Raw genomic sequence first — 16,199 nt, forward strand, 5'->3', positions numbered from 1 at the left:
TATGTTTTGGATTAACAGAAATAACTGGTTAAATGTCAATAAAAATATGAAATCAGATCACAACTGCTGGTATTCCTGTAATCTTTATCTTTCTGTTTGGACTCTTCTCCGGTGGCTTTTTGCACACTTAAAGGGTGAAGATTTAGACTTTACCACAGCTTAAGTCGTCGCCATTTAGAGCAATTCCGACAGTCTCTTTCCATTTTTACAACTTGGCACGACGGCATCCATATGCATCATAAACCGATTGAACCTCTTCCTCGGCGGCGGCGGGGATGAAAAGGGAAACAGAGACAAGAAGACCATTGTCACAGATTTGATCCATCCATCTCATCTGGGAAAAACAGAATCAGCAAGTCACTGGTGTTAAAATCCAGACAACACTGCCCCGAGACTACATTTGAATTCAATTTGCAGACAAATTATGTCTCGTCAAAGAGTGATAAGTCTCTATAAAGGAAATGTGTTTGTGAGGTGATGGTGGGTAGCTTGAGGCAGGGAGTGAGAGTGTTTTTCAGGGATCCAATATCTGTGGATTTATGGTACCGTGTTGCGGTGTCACAGATTCTGCTGACAGGGTGCCTGGGTTGGAAAAGCCCCCATGGCCTCTTGTTGTTCATGTAACCCCACACTTACTGTATGGTTGAGGAGTGAACGAGAAGCTGACCAGGGACTTTGGGAGACAGCTCACAATAATCCACGTTTGTCAAACAAGTGACGGATGAATCCAGCAAGAAGGAGGACAGATCCAATTGTCCTGTCTGGGCGAGGGGAAGTTAGTGTGGTTTTGCGCCGATGCAGCTGATTACTAATTAAATAGATATGTTGGGATTTGCATGTCATAAACAGGCACAAGTGCAAAATTAGTAACCCGTCTCGGAATTGTAGAAGATAAATTCTCATTAGAGGGTTTGAGACTAATTACCTGTGCAGCCAAGCAAAACAAATCAGAAACACACACACCGGCAGCAGCATTGTACGCGTTCTTGTTTAATTCGGCTTGTTTAGCAGGGGATGATGTGCAGGACTCCGCCAGATGTTGTTCTTTAAATTCCATGAAATTATTATTAAAACAGTCTCTCCCACCAGGGTTTGTTTGCTGTCAAAACGTGTTTAATGAAAAAGAGCATGTGGGTTTTTGTTATTATTTATGTCACAGGGTTTATGTTTACCGCAGAGAATACACAATTATCTGCATCAACAATTCTGAATGATTATAGCTCGGCCTCGGGGAAACACGTGGAATGCTGCTTGTTATTCATTCATGCGTGTTTCGATTCTCCCCCTGTGATTCCGACCTGTCGCTGTCAGATGACTTTCAGTTCTGCAGGTGCGTCCTTCATCCCCTCATCACGCATTCTCTTTTCCTGCCATCACCCATCTATCTGGCGTCATAATGCTTGCGTGCGGGTATCAGACCGGTAGTTCTTGGATCCTTTTGTTGGTTCCCACTCTGGAAGATAGTTCAGGAACTTCTCAAAATGGAACTGACAAGAACGAAGCTTATCTCAGCCAGAAAAGGCAGACAACTGTCATTTTTAGATCACATTTTTTAAACCTTTTTGATAAGGCTTTTGGAAAAAATGCCAAAAATGTGTTATTATACAACCCAGCAAAGTGAAAGTTACACAAGGCAGGAGGAGATTCTGCATTCGTAGTTCAGCAATCAGGGGACTGTTTCCCTTCAGAGCAGCTCCACAGTGACAGAATATGATCAACCAAACTGAACCTTTCTTCTTTTTCATTTAGATACAGCAGATTCAGACCAGATTGCAGGACTTCGTGTCATCAGGTCTGCTGTTTCTCTGTATTTGTGTCTATCTTTCATTTTTATTTCTATTTGTGTCATGGTTTTCATTGTGTGGAATTTCCTGTAATGCCTTAAAGGTGCCTAAGCTGCAACACATCAACTCCCAAGACTGAGACTGCCGAAGCTGTTTGCTTTTCTTTTTACATTTTGCAACTGATCTATGCTTTGAATAATTTTTCACTTGTCACCCTCTGTGATTTTAATGTTTGCCTCACTTGACTACTAAATATTGACATTACAGAATGAGGAAATGCTTCTGATTTAATAGTTATTTCACTCCCTGTCGCAACACAACCATCTGCCATCTCTCTGCATGATTAACAAAGCTTCACGAGCTCACGAGTATCGCCTGTGCAGCCGGCAGTCATGATGAGCACACAGGAGAACCACAGATATCACGAGCGACCTTTTACGGGTCAGAGCGAATAGATCAGGCCGGCCCTCTGACAGATTGGGAATTCTCTGTCACGTAATTGCTTCATAAACACACACACCTGAGGCCTCTTTTACCAGACCGACAGGGGAAAAAACTGAACTCCCTCTTGTGTGTTGACGGGTATCATACACATCCTCAGGTTCTGTAAGAGAGACAACTGCCTACTGCTACGTGAGATGATGAAGAAGTGAGTTATTGGAGATGAAATTATCCTGTGGAAAGGCGATGGCTCCCCCATGACCTCTGATTTAAACTCACTCGTCACTCTGCAGCAGGGTTGGTGCATCAGATATTCTCATAGAGATGGATTCTGGTCTTAGCGAGGCTATGAAGGATTGGTTGTACGGTGATATCAGCCCAGCGGGGGGGCTTGAATCCTGATGACTGAGTTCCCGAACACCGACAAAAGAGCTATTATTGATTTTCAGTCTGCTCAGGTACATTTGTCCTTTCATGGAGGTTTTCCAAGAGCAATGGTTGCTGCATCAAAGCTATTTTCACAGAGCAGCAACCATTTCAGCTGATTTACCTCTAATATACAGTACTTAGCTCAATACCCGCATATACTGCAACTGTCTAGATTAAGCAGTAAATTCCAACTTAAACTCCTGTTCTGTGGTTTTTCATGCTGTAACCTTTGAAAGATCACAAGCTGCTCTGCCTTACGTTGCCTTTAATGTTCTGATCAGAAGCAGCTACAGACCATACATGGATTTACCCTGGTTGCCTATGAATAGTAGAGGAGCTACAATCTTAAATAAAAGTTGCAAATCTCCAGCACTGGTTCTTCTGAAGCAAATGCAATTATGTGATCTAGTTAAATCTCAATTATGAAGAGTAACAGTATGTAGATGTACAGCACATTGTGTACTTATGTGCTCAAGCTTACTCAGTGTTGTAAGTCAGTCTATATTCAGTTATAGGTTATTATGTCAAGATTTAATAGGAATTTACAAATCTTAGTCTGCTGTGGGTTCAACATAAAGCTAAAACCCATGGCACCTTACATAGAATAGAATAGAACACAATAGAATAGAGTAGAATAGAATAGAATAGAATAGAATAGCTTGACATGGACATACACACAAGTACATAGACACAAACACAAACACAATTGTTATGTAGAGGTAATACATCTGCCTGCGTTGCATTTCAAGGCGGAGCGACTGCGAAGACTTAATTACCGGAGGGGAGAGATTCATCTCACGCCTCATCCTTTTAAATGTCACAGAGCGTGTTCTTCCTCTGAGAGATTCCACCTTGTGTCTGACCTGCTCTCTCTGGTTTCTCTCTAATGGCAAACCTCAGTCCTCATATAGTTTTACTCACTTCAGGAGCCGTCAGTAAATCCCATTAGTGCGGAATTTTGATCAGAGTGCTGCCATTATCACTCACACGCTCAGGAAGTTATGAATACTAATAATAATGAAGAGGTGCATGCATTACATTTGAACACATTCATGTCTTTGTTACCATGGTACTAAAAGCTCCTCTGAGGCCTTCTGATTCCTTTATGTGCAGCTACCCGGTTTCACCAGTTGCTCAGTGTCACCATGGAGACCATTAATGTTTACTCTTATCTTCGGCTGAAAGGCTGGAGACTGGGGTGCTAATGTATGAATGTTTTGTCCATCACCAAGCACTGCAAACACAGCGCACTCGCTCTCACTTCTTCTTCTTCAGGCACCTTCCCATGTTTATCTGTTAACACAGTTCTGTTTTTACAAAAGCTCCAGCCTCGCAGAGCTGTATAATTTATATGACAGTTCACAGACAGGTGTGCTAGGATACTGCTTTGATACGAGCAACAGTCTTCACATTCTTGCATGTGCTCTGTTTTGGTGCGTAGCCAGATCCTGCACCTGTTTGCTCTCCCCAAGATAGTGAGAGATTGAACTACATGAACCGTCAAAGTGAAATGTTGCTCATGATCAGAGACAGAAGTAAACGAATGACATGCAAAGTTATTATTTACCCAAATTATATAACCAATAACAGACTCAGTTTGCTGACTAAACTCTTCTTTGATCTGGGGAAATATGATGTTTGGCTGTGCAGAATTTTCCAATCCTTACTCATCTCAGTGTTTACGGGATGACTCCTCCCCCTCTTCTCCCCTGATCAGTGGTTTGTGTTCATGCATATGTGCGCACTGTGTTCGCACAATGTAGTAATTCAATATGCTTACACGTTCAGACAAGTGTATTCAAGTATTGTATGTCTGTGTTTGTATAATGCGATAAACTGGAGTGATATCTTGCTCTGGGCTTTTGTGCATCAGACTGCAGTTAGGTCAGTGCCTGCGAGAGGCATTTGAGCGTGAGGATGGGCTCCAGATGGGTGGATGGTGGAGATTTATGGCTGAACGGTGGCTTTGTAATATGAATGTGTGGAATGGGAGGATGTCAAAATCTTGACCCCACGGTCAACGTTTTGGAAAACTAGAGGAAAACGTTAAAAGTCCATATCTTGGACAACGTAGGAGCTAGCAGGCTAAAATTTTTGACACAGCCTCCAGGCTGCCAAAGGATCAATTTGTGCAAATTTGGGGCAAATCGGAGAATATAAAAAAAATTCTTTAAATCTTGACCAACGTTTCTGAGAGCACAGCATCCAAATGGCACTGGGATCCATTGGTGTATGTTTGGGGAAAATTTAAATTTTGGTCAAAAAGTGACCACGGACCAAATTGTTCATTTTTGTGAGTATGAGAATGAACTTCATTTATTCAGAGGGCCCTTGTTTAGAATTTGTCCTTCGAGGCGGAGTTGAACCAGCGACCTAAGGATGCTTGCTTTGTGCCACCACAGTACTCCGCTCTAGATTTTTGCAAAAATTGATCCTCTGGCAGCCTTGAGGCTGTATCAAAAATGATTTGCTCTCTAGCTCCATACGTTTTCCAAGATATGGGCTCCTAACGTTTTCGTCTAGTTTATCAAAATCAGAAATTATCAAAAATCTCAGATTTTTCCCAAATTTGCACAAATTGATCTTCTGGCAGCCTGGATGCTGCGTCCATTTTTATTTTTTTTAGCTCTCTAGCTCCTTCGTTGTCCAAGATATGGCCTTCAACATTTTTCTTTAGAAGATTTTTGATGTCTCAGCGCTGGTTGCGCCCGTGTGATGTAGTGAATCCATCACTTACAGGTTTGGTCTGTGCGGGCCTCTTACGATTGCCTGTCCAATGCGTCTCCTCTGGCACACTGGGAGGAGAAAGAGAAACACTTCTGGCAATGATTATGATTCAAATGAGAAATGTGTCCTCTGTGTTCTCACTTGTCACAGGTTAGCTGTGATGCTCCACACACCTTCTCGCCGGCTCTTGGCTGAAAGTTTTGTTTTGTCTCTGTGGAACAGTGCAATCGTGCATAAGTCAACAGACTCTCACTAACATATGACACCTGCATTTAAGAGCTCATTCCCCTGCACCTTTACTCGGTCTACCCTGCAGACAGCGCTTTTTTCATACTACAACAACAACATGTCCTCTGCTATGTCCCAGCCCCTAGCTGTTACCAAAAGCTGCTCCTTATCATCAAAGGATTTCGCCAAGGGCTAATTAGTTTCTCACAGGCATCAGTCCACTTTTTGTGGGATGCGGTGAACGGGTGGAGTGTGTTCAGTCCAGCCAGTTTGCCACTTCTAAGAGGGAGCCGCTACACAAATAAAACAAGCCTTGATGAGATTAAACACTTCAAGATGTGTGCATGTTCGTTTCAAGAGAGAGAGAGAGAGAGAGAGAGAGAGAGAGAGAGAGAGAGAGAGAGAGAGAGAGGGAGAGAGAGAGAGGGCACGGGCCATTCGGGGCATTGCATTGTCACAGTCTGTTGTTTGTAACGGTGTGTGCCTCCTCTCTGATACTCACGCAAAGTTTGCACATGTACAATGGCCGCACTGTCTTCATGCGTCTTGCAATAGTAAACAAACTCAAGCCGTTGCCTGGATCAGGATGCAAGAGTAAAAGGAACGATTCAGATTTGTGAAAGATGCTCTTGGTGAGTATTAACAGACCAGAAGAACTCTTGATGTGAAGTGGAAAGTGAAGAACATGTTCCATGTCCCTTACAGAGGGGAAATGAGTCCCAATGGCTGCCAACATCTTCGATGCTTTAGTTACCTGATCGAAAGGCAAAAATAGTTCCTGAGTAATAAACTGTTTCAGCTTTTATTCAGTCTCACAGCAATAAGTCACAGGCGAAAACAAATGTGACTGAGTGCGTTTGAGGCTCGCAGCAAGTGCCCGGTGTCACGATTTTTGAAAGAGGTTATGCTTTTTCCACTGAAAAAGGGGGGAAACAAGCTGGGAAGATTACTTTGTGTTATTGCTTGCAGGGAGTAAAAATGATCTGTTGTGATGAGGCAGCGAGCTGGCAGGCAAAAATGAGGCAAAGATTATTTTTCCAAAAAAATGTCCAGTTCCAACATGCAAGCAAAAACACATGTGTGCTAGGCATGTGGTTCGGTCATACGGCGCTCGGGAACACTACGGTGACAGTGATGATAAGATAATGCTGACGATAATGAAGTGAAATGAGTAAAACGTGCTTAATGAGGATTGAGTGATCATACCCCAGAGACGGCTCTGTGTCATTGAAGGGAGGAAGTCCAACTCAACTTTGGAGTGACTTTGGAACTAAATATCTCTTCATCGTATGTTGGTGTGATCTATTATATATCATCTTCTCACTAGGCAGAACTTTGCGGCATACCCTGCATTGAATGATCCACCGAAGCCATAAGGACACGGAATGGTGACAGGATTTATTGTATAAATAACCGATTAGAATTCAAGGCTGAGCCGCCCACTGAGCATCATTATTAACACTCATCCCACTATTACCTCCAAAGTCATCATCATCAATGCTGTTCATTCCATTAGTGCACTAGTGACACTCAGACCTTTGGTCGAAAAAGGACGGCCAGTGAATGCTGACTATTTTCAAATGTAATTCCATTAAGAATCTATTTACAAAGGGCAGCCGATGCTAAACGAGAGCCAATAAAGGTGCCTGATAATTGTACAATTTAATCAGACATGTCTTCTTCATGGGCACTGGTTAATTGGATTAGGTCAAATTTATCAACAGTGTGACCTTTACTACTAAAGCAAAACATCGCTGCCTCTGGCTCTTTATCATTCAGAGGCGGCAGAGAAAGTGTGGTTTCCCTGGTCCAAACAAACCAGGTTTTTGTTCTTTCTTTTCTTTAAAAACTTAAAAACGTTGTGGGTTGAGTAATGAGGCAATGTCCTAACACCAACCAAACTTCTTTGCATGGTGAAACACAACATTTTCTTAGTGTGATCCTAAATCTACGTGATGTTTGCCCAGAGTGGTTGGGAAGTCCCCCGATTAGCCCGTGTGTCTGATTCCCATGATTACAGCAAGTCACAAAACATCATAATGTGATTCACATTCAGATTTTGACATCACCAAAGCTGCAGGGTGCTGTTTGTGTTTAAAAATGACACAACTTATTTTTCAAAAACGAGGAACCAAAAGACAATAAACCCCGAGTGAATCGCAGTAGTCGATTGCACGATACAGAAAAGACTAAAATCTACTTTGAAACATTTCCAGATGCTCGGACCGTGGAAAAATTAAACAAACCTGCGCAACATAATTTTCTCCTCCGATGTTGGAACCAAATTGAAACCTGTAGGAAAATGTCCAAACAGCATCAAGCCACTGTTTATCGCCATTCAAAATATTTTCTCCAACATCCTCCACGTCTTTCAGCGCCTGGCTGCAGCGTTGAAAGGATGTGCAGATTACAGGGCCCATTAGAGCCTCAGCGATACAGGCTCCAGTATCACAGGGCAGGACGGCGGAGCTGCAGACGAAGGGTTCTCTGTAATCCTAGGAGACGTCGTAAACAGTCTGACGTGTCACGACGCCCTATGCGCTGTGAGGACAAAAGCCATCATTATATGCATGTGAAGGCATTTCAATCATTATTTGAGATATGAGATGAATTCCTGTAATTTCATCTGAGGTTTAGAAGCTTCTTTCTCTCCTCTTATCATCACCCAGGCTTTGCCCGTGCTGTCATTAGTGTATGGGCTGTTCACAATTTAATACACGCCTTTTATAACATTAGTGCATGTCAGTTATTAAATCCTGATTAAGAATAATGGGCTGCTGCACTTATCTCATTTGTCTACTGGAATTCCACCACAGTGCAGTCTCACTTCTGCTCTGCTTGAAGCTATAGAGTAGAATTTCATTTTTTTAACGTCGACTTTGTGACTGATTGCGTGCCAGTTTTGAAAAGTGGGAGCGATGGCGTTCAGTGGCAGCGACTCCCGCTGTACCCCATTCATTTTCATTGAAAACCAGAAATTATGATGGTGGAAAATAGCCTCCTGTCAGAGGCAGTCAGAGCAATATCGCCGACGTAGCGAACGCATGAGATTTCAACCTTTTTCATGACTATCCTATCACATTATACAGTCTCAGTCAGAGTCATTGTATAAGGATCTGGCAGAGCTGTTTGTGTGTAATTTCCTTACATTTGACAGATAATCTGTCAAGTCCGGTAGCAGCGCTGTGGTATTTGTTTAGTTTTTGTTTAGTGTCTGTCGTCTCTTTGCCTCATTTTTGGCAAACGTGTCTCCACTGTGAGCCCAGTCCTCAGTTTGCTTTAGGGATAAGACTTAAACCCAAAGACAGATAAGATTTAATTCATCATCCCAAACATCTGTGATATAAAATGAAAAGAGCACGTTTTTTTTTTTTTACCTTCCTCCTTACATATGTGCATATCAAGACTGACCTTTGAGTCTTTGTCTCGTTCTACAGATGTAGCAGACAAAGGTCACATTTTCTGTTTCATGCATCCTGCTGTTTTGCTGCAAACCAGCACCACAGCACAACAGCACAATGACTGTGATCTGTCATCATGGCCCTGCACAGCTCAGCACACTCACTGCTGCACAATGTCATCACTTCTCTCACAAAACAAAATTCCACATCAAATCACTGGCTTTGATATTTAAACATAAAATAACAATAGAATAAATAAGAAACATAGGAATATTCAGAAAAGTCTGTCATGTTTGACCAAAACCCTGATTAGTGAAGATTACATCATGCAGATTAGATGGAAATCACTGAATCATTGCAATATGGCACATAATCCAGGAATTAGGCCAATAATACTAAGGGATTCGTTTATAGTCCTAGTTTCCTGAATGGACAGGACCCCAGCTGTTTGACTCAGATGACCTTATGTTCTATTCTTTCTTAAATGCAACAACTTTATTCCTTCTGTAAAGAGAAATGTTAGTTTTGCCTGCTGTATAATACATCATCATACTCTCAACCACGTTATATGGAAGAATTACAGTATAAGTGCATTTACATTTGCCCCAAACAAGAGCGTCCCCTCTACATACAGTAATCCACTGTGATATCTTGGTGTGTGGCTGCGCTTTGACACTGGAGCACCATGTGAATGTCTGGCTCAGGACACGACTGGAAAAGAAAGCAAAAGCAGAACAAAGGGAAAATGTTGGAGCCACTTGCCCTCCTTAGCTCGCATGTTGCCTTCGCCACTGACACTATTCCACTACGTAGAGCCTGAACACAGCCCAGCGATTTGTCAACCGTATGTTGTCTCCAGAGAGACGGTCAGGAAGTAAGTGAGAGTGGCAGCGAGAGCAAGCGGGCACAAAAGACAAATACAGGCGGCGGACAGAAAGAGAAATAGTGTGAGAAGTGTGTTGGCAAAGGCGAGAGGGAGAAGAAATTGGTATGCAAGGCTTAACTTTGGCACATTAGCATTCAGTGACTAGTTACTCTCCACTATGTGCTCACTCCACTATAAATCAAATGGCATGTTTACAGCTTTGGAACGCTCCAACTCAGGGGTTACTGCTGATGCAAGCCACACCGAGAGGCCACTCTGTCCTGCTCACATTTGATTTCCATTTCATGTGCGAGGCCAGCAGTCTAAACTGGTTCTTGATGGTAATGGCATTCAGAGGAACATCTTGATAAAATTGATTTGACTGATAGTTGGCATCAGACAGACAACACAAACTCTAATACCAGGGATGTTTTCCAGTAATCTAAGCAAAGCAAATACTGATTTTTCCTTCCGAGAGTCCATCCATTAGTATCCATAGCTTCTCAGCGCTGATAATTCATGCATACGAAGTTTAAGAGGATCTGACTCGTCCGCGTGCCGTGCAGGGATTAGTGGAGGGAGTGCGGATTGGCTCCAGCATGTTTCCTTATTTCCTTTCTCTTGCTGTTCGTGTCATCTGCAGAAATTGCCGCTTTACCCACAACATCTGCCAAACTGCAGCAGAGCAAAGAGTCTCAAGACCAGTGAACATGTAATTCTATCTGTCTAGGGAAGTGACAGCAAAAATACACTATTCCTTAACATCAACAAGACCTTTACTTGTACTTTTTAATCCTTCGGCTTCCACTGACCAGCAGAGTCGTGACTGAGTGCAGGAGGAGCAGGCCCAAGATCTGAGCTGACATTTATAGGATCCCTCAGCTCAGGTCTCCTCTTCAGTCCTCTGCTGAACACATTAACCCAGATCAGCTGTGATTTTCATCAGAGGCACTCAGGCCTAAGTACCCAATGTTACACATCAAAAACGACTGGGATTGATGCATGAACATACATATGTATAAACAGACACGCTGGATGAACACACACACAATCTGCTTTAACAGTATCCAACACACACACACACAAATACTGCACTGGGGATTCAAAGCCTGCACAGGTTGCTGGAACAGACTCAGAGAGCAGTGTGTTCATTAAAACGCTATAATAAACATCCTCTAATTGAATATATTTATGGTATTTTAGTTGATGGACACACTGGCTAAGCTTAAGCAGCCCATTGGGCCTCATTATAACAATCATGGCTGATGTTACCGGCTGCAGCTACTTATACAGGGAATGTGGTTTGTTTGCCCTTATGCAGATAATCACCACTTAGGTTATATAACATCAATCTCCAACTTATCTCTTTTATTTATGAACCGCAGCCTAGTTTGGTTGTTTTGACTTCGTAAAAACTCAGTGCTGAATAGTACACCGTCCAATCTGCTTCCATGAAAGGTCAGCAGATCCTTCATTGTCCAGCATAAACAAAGTCACTGTTATTTGAGCAAAAGGCCCAAGACTTGTCGTTGTTGTCAGTCTGAAGTGACGTAGATCAATGAAGCTACACAGCTTTAGCGCATGGGCCCTGAGTGTTGGCAGTGTGTGTGTTGTGGAGGTGCGTGGAGGTTATGAGTAACAGAGGTTTCTGTGATTGTGTTTGGAACGGAGACAATGATCCATTCCTGGAAAGCCAGTGACCGTGATAAAGAGGACATGGCGCTGGCACAGTTGTCCATACGTTGGCAGCAGACGTGCACGGCCACAGCGATCCCCTGATCAGTTGCAGTTATCCCCCATTCCTCTGGTTTGGTTAACAAGGAAAAAAACGGAATTCGGAAAAAGCCACAGCATTCCTCCAACAATGTCTACGTCTGTATAGCATAAACAGATGGAGGTTCTTGGCTTTTGCAGGCTGAGGCTTAACTTTGGGATCTATTGTTTTTATTTATAGCAGGCCGCTGCTTTGTTTCCATTTTAATTTTTGCAAAGAGTTCCATTGCTTAAAAAAGATAAATGGTTACTGAACCTGCTGTGGTAATGATAACACAAATGAAAAGTGACATTTAATGTGACGGGTGTCAAAATTTACAGTAGAACCTTTTTTTTCTGAATTTGTTGGCAATTCATTCTTATAGAATATATACAGTTTTTTATTCTTTCTTTTTTTCTCTGTTCGCTCCAATGATTGCTCCCCCTTTTGTTTCAGTTTCTGTAACTGGGTGCATAAGAATCTGACATAACAATGAGCATTCAGCTATGAGACATCATGCTGTCAGTAGGATGATGTCATAGGTGCATTTTGTGCAGGATGACATCATTCTGTCGTTTGGTCAGGTAAATACTGTATATCAATTTCTCTACCACACACACACACACACACACACACACACACACACACACACACACACACACACACACAACCTCTCATTCACACCGTAACAAAGAAAGCATTTAAACAGGATTTCTATTATTTAGCAAAACACACACTGCAAAACCTGCAGATTTGTAAAGTCAGTAGTGTAAAACTTAACAAGTGTCCCCTCATTCTCCCTCATCAGTGTCACCATCTTGCTTTCATTTTACATGGCAGCAAATAACAAGAATCTATCAGAAATCAGGACTGAAGAGAGAGCCAGCATTCAAGACTGTGCCTCTTTTTGTGAGAGGGGAGACGGCAGAGTGCCCGTCGCTGCAGGGGGCGCTGTGATGGAGAATCTCACTCTCTTTGTGGTTTTCGTGCTATGTGTGTATTAATGTTTGTGCTCATGCAATTTAAGGAGAATTCATCAGCCTGCAGTGTCTGGGCAGCCAATGGAAGTCAAGTCCTACACAAAGCAGGAGATAAATACACTGTATGAGAGCAGATGGGTCAGCAGGCTTTAGTTTGATGGTACTCTGGATACTGTAAACAAACAAGCAGCTATGGAGTAAAGGACTGACCTGTGACTGACCTGTGCTGTGGTCCTCAAGTAAAAGAGTCTGGCAGGGAGTTCACCATTATTTCTACTTCCTGGTTGTACCATGTGAGATTGTAGATCAATCTGAAGCTTTGTGAAGTTCCCTCACTCTTGGTTTGTTCCACTCTGAGTAATCACCAGAGAGGCTACAAAAAGGTTGAAGAACTTTACGATTGGGCTCAACTTCATTCTTGTCTGAGTTTCTTCACTCATCCATTAATGTTAGGCGAAGATGACAGGGGTCGGGGGGTTCACAGGGCATGCTGGTAAACAGGAAAGGTTGCAGTTCTTTGAAATGAGAAACCTCAGGGATACGTGCCACTAATTCAACCAAGTGAAGATAAGAGGCATGCTGCATTTGGGATGTGTTGATGAGACATTTCTATTCTCTCCTCACTTTTTTGCTCGGAATCTAATTGCTTTTTAAATTGGAATGTTCTTCTCTACGCATCATTGCTCAGAGAGGTGCGAAGAATATGCCTGGGCCAATGTGTCGATATGCCTTGTTCAATATAATCTTCCCAGCATCACACAACGATGCAGCATGAGACTCTCAGGTCTTTCTTCATACTTACTTTCTACAGGAGGTCATTCAAACCTTCTGTGCTGCACTCTGGTTCCATCACAATTAACGGAACTGCCGTGTGCAGCCCCACTAACTCCCTACTGAAAAACAGAACAACAAATTATATTAATGGAAATGCCACAGGCTCTTGTTTGATGGACACGTGCTTCCTCCTCCCTCAATCTTACCGTCAGCATTATGTTCTCTCTCATTATTGCACCAGTAACTCTAAGAGTGAGAAGTAATTTACTGGCAAGAGCTTACTGCTGAGTTAGCTGTGGTGAGACGAATATTCAGAGTTAATATCTAAGACTAATGAGCTCCTGTTTTCCCATGGCTATTATAGTGTCTCTTTTTGAACACAGCTTGTATAAAAATGATGAATACTATGCTGAACGATTGGAAGATGGAGAGGAAGAGACTATAAATAATATTACAAAACACAAAACCGGCAATGAACGTCATCCACAGTTGATTTTGCGATTTAAGAAGCAGTTTTCCAGTATTTTCATTTTCGGCCCTCTCACAGTACACATAAACAGTGCATAGCTTTGTGTGTTTCTGCGGGTCAAGCAAACGTTTGCATTCATCACATAGTGGCAGATCATTTTCTTATTTGACCATTTGATTTCACCCAAATGCCGAGCCTTCCAAAACACCCACAAAGTCGAATAAGCCTCCTGGCTTTGTGCAAAGCCATACTTAGGAGAGGCTGCGTTAAGCATCACTTTCTGTTCTACCACACTTACGTTTTCTTTTTCGTTTTTTCCATGCAGAAGTGATTTCGCCCTCAGACGTGGGCCTGAACCTGTAATTATCGAACAGCCTCCGAGCGGTGTCCCTGTAATTCCTTCACCATCCAGGATCCAGTGAGATTCAGGGAGGTCTTCCTCTGTCACATACATCAGGCATGACCCCCCCACCCCCCCCACTCCACTGTGCCCCCCCTCCTTCTCTCTTTCAGCCACACATACATGCACATGTTTTCACTTTGGCGGACACTTTACATGTGTGAAGTTGAGAATGTACAGTACGTTTTCCACGACTTCCCTTAATATCATTTTAAATATGCTTTTTCTTTAAACAATGCAGCTCCCAATGCTTTCCCTGTGGACACTTTCATCAACAAACGACCATTTGAAGAACAGTTTAGTCAATAAACCGGTGCCTTGAGCACGCAGGCGAGAATTAGTCAAATTAATTCCTAAAATGTGTTACATCATAGTGTCCTGCTGCTGCTGTGAAAGGCTACATTGAAACTTGCCCTGACAGATGGTTTTGCCTATTGAAGCAGCCCTGAATCAATATGCAGCAGGCCATGCCACTTGCTTTGTCTATGGGGGCACTTCAGAATGATTCTTTTTTTTTCCTCTTGTTTCTTCACAGCTGGTCGCTTCGCCCTTCATATTGTGCAACATCCTCTATGGAAAACTGTCAAAAACATTTTCTGGACAAAACATCATGAAAAGTAAGAGTTTCACTTGCTTTAATAAATTGATTTATGTTGTTATTGAGACTTGATTAAGTTAAACAAAAAATCATGGGCCAATCCTCAAATTCACCATTCAAGATCAAATCTGTGAATATTTTTCGAAACACAATAAAATGAGTCTGGATCCCTTATTTGAATGTAGATAACTAAAAACAGATTAGCAACAGAACTTTGCATTTATTTAGGAATGTTTTGCATTGTTTTGCATTTGATTGTGAATGACAGTAGTTGTGTTGTACAGTTTCCCTCGCTGTGTGAGCCCTCTACTGGTTACCGTGTGACCCTGCTGTTCACTCGTATTTTAGTCACAAACTATTTGACAACCCTTTGACAAAGAGGAGCCCAAACACACATAATATTCATCTTGTGTGCTTTGTAGTGTCATAGTTTATGTTTAGTACAGATTAGTCTAGTATCGTAATGAAAGTAAAGTATTTTAATGAACTAGTTTAAAGTACAATGGATGATAATACTGATAATATCTTCAATTAACCAAAGAGGATTTAATTATCAGAGATGGAATAATCACGCACACTAACAGTAATAATAATAGTTAATATCCAGATACAGTGTTGACAATCCCTCATGAAATAACAGTGAAACTAAATTCACCGTCTGATTTTTAAATCCATTGAGCTGAATAATTACTGAACACCCCCGAGCCTCTTTTCAGGGCAATCATTACAATAATAACACACTAATATGTTTTTTAGCCTACTGTGTGCCTCTGAAGAGCAGGTCAGTGCGCATGCGCTGTAAGATCCGAACCACATGCGTCTCAGTCACAACTGCGTCAAGTTACCAAGATACCAACAGTGTGAGCGGAAGTCTTCAAGTTTACCAGACTTTTAATTTTGGTCAAATTAGAAAGCTTTTGACGTTCACAAAAATTATGAAGAAGTAATAAGAAAATATAGTACAGTATAGTGTAGTTTGTTGTGTGGAATTTTACAGGATTGATTTATTCATACATTTAGTTGAAAAATACGTATGTGACAATCCTGTATCATAGAACGATGGGTAGTGCACTGTAAGCGAAGTAGGTTAACAAATAACGAAAAAAACAAACATTATAACAGAAGTCATTAAATGTGTGTTAAACGTATTCTAAAGAATTTGAATTAGACGAATGTTTAACTGAAGAAAAGTAAAAGTCCCCTAATTGTACTACCCTATATTTGAGGGAAAACTCGACAAAATCACTTGGAAGCTGACGATAAAGAAACTGTTGAGTCTTTCAACTGTGTAAAGGCACATAATTGAATTGAAAAATATTGGTGTGCGCAAGAATTAGTCTTTGAAAATCC

The sequence above is a fragment of the Genypterus blacodes genome, unplaced genomic scaffold (assembly GCF_046128005.1).
Source record: "Genypterus blacodes isolate CSIRO-AG114 ecotype Tasmania unplaced genomic scaffold, CSIRO-AGI_Gbla_v1 ptg000015l_1, whole genome shotgun sequence".
NCBI classification, from domain to species: domain Eukaryota; kingdom Metazoa; phylum Chordata; class Actinopteri; order Ophidiiformes; family Ophidiidae; genus Genypterus; species Genypterus blacodes.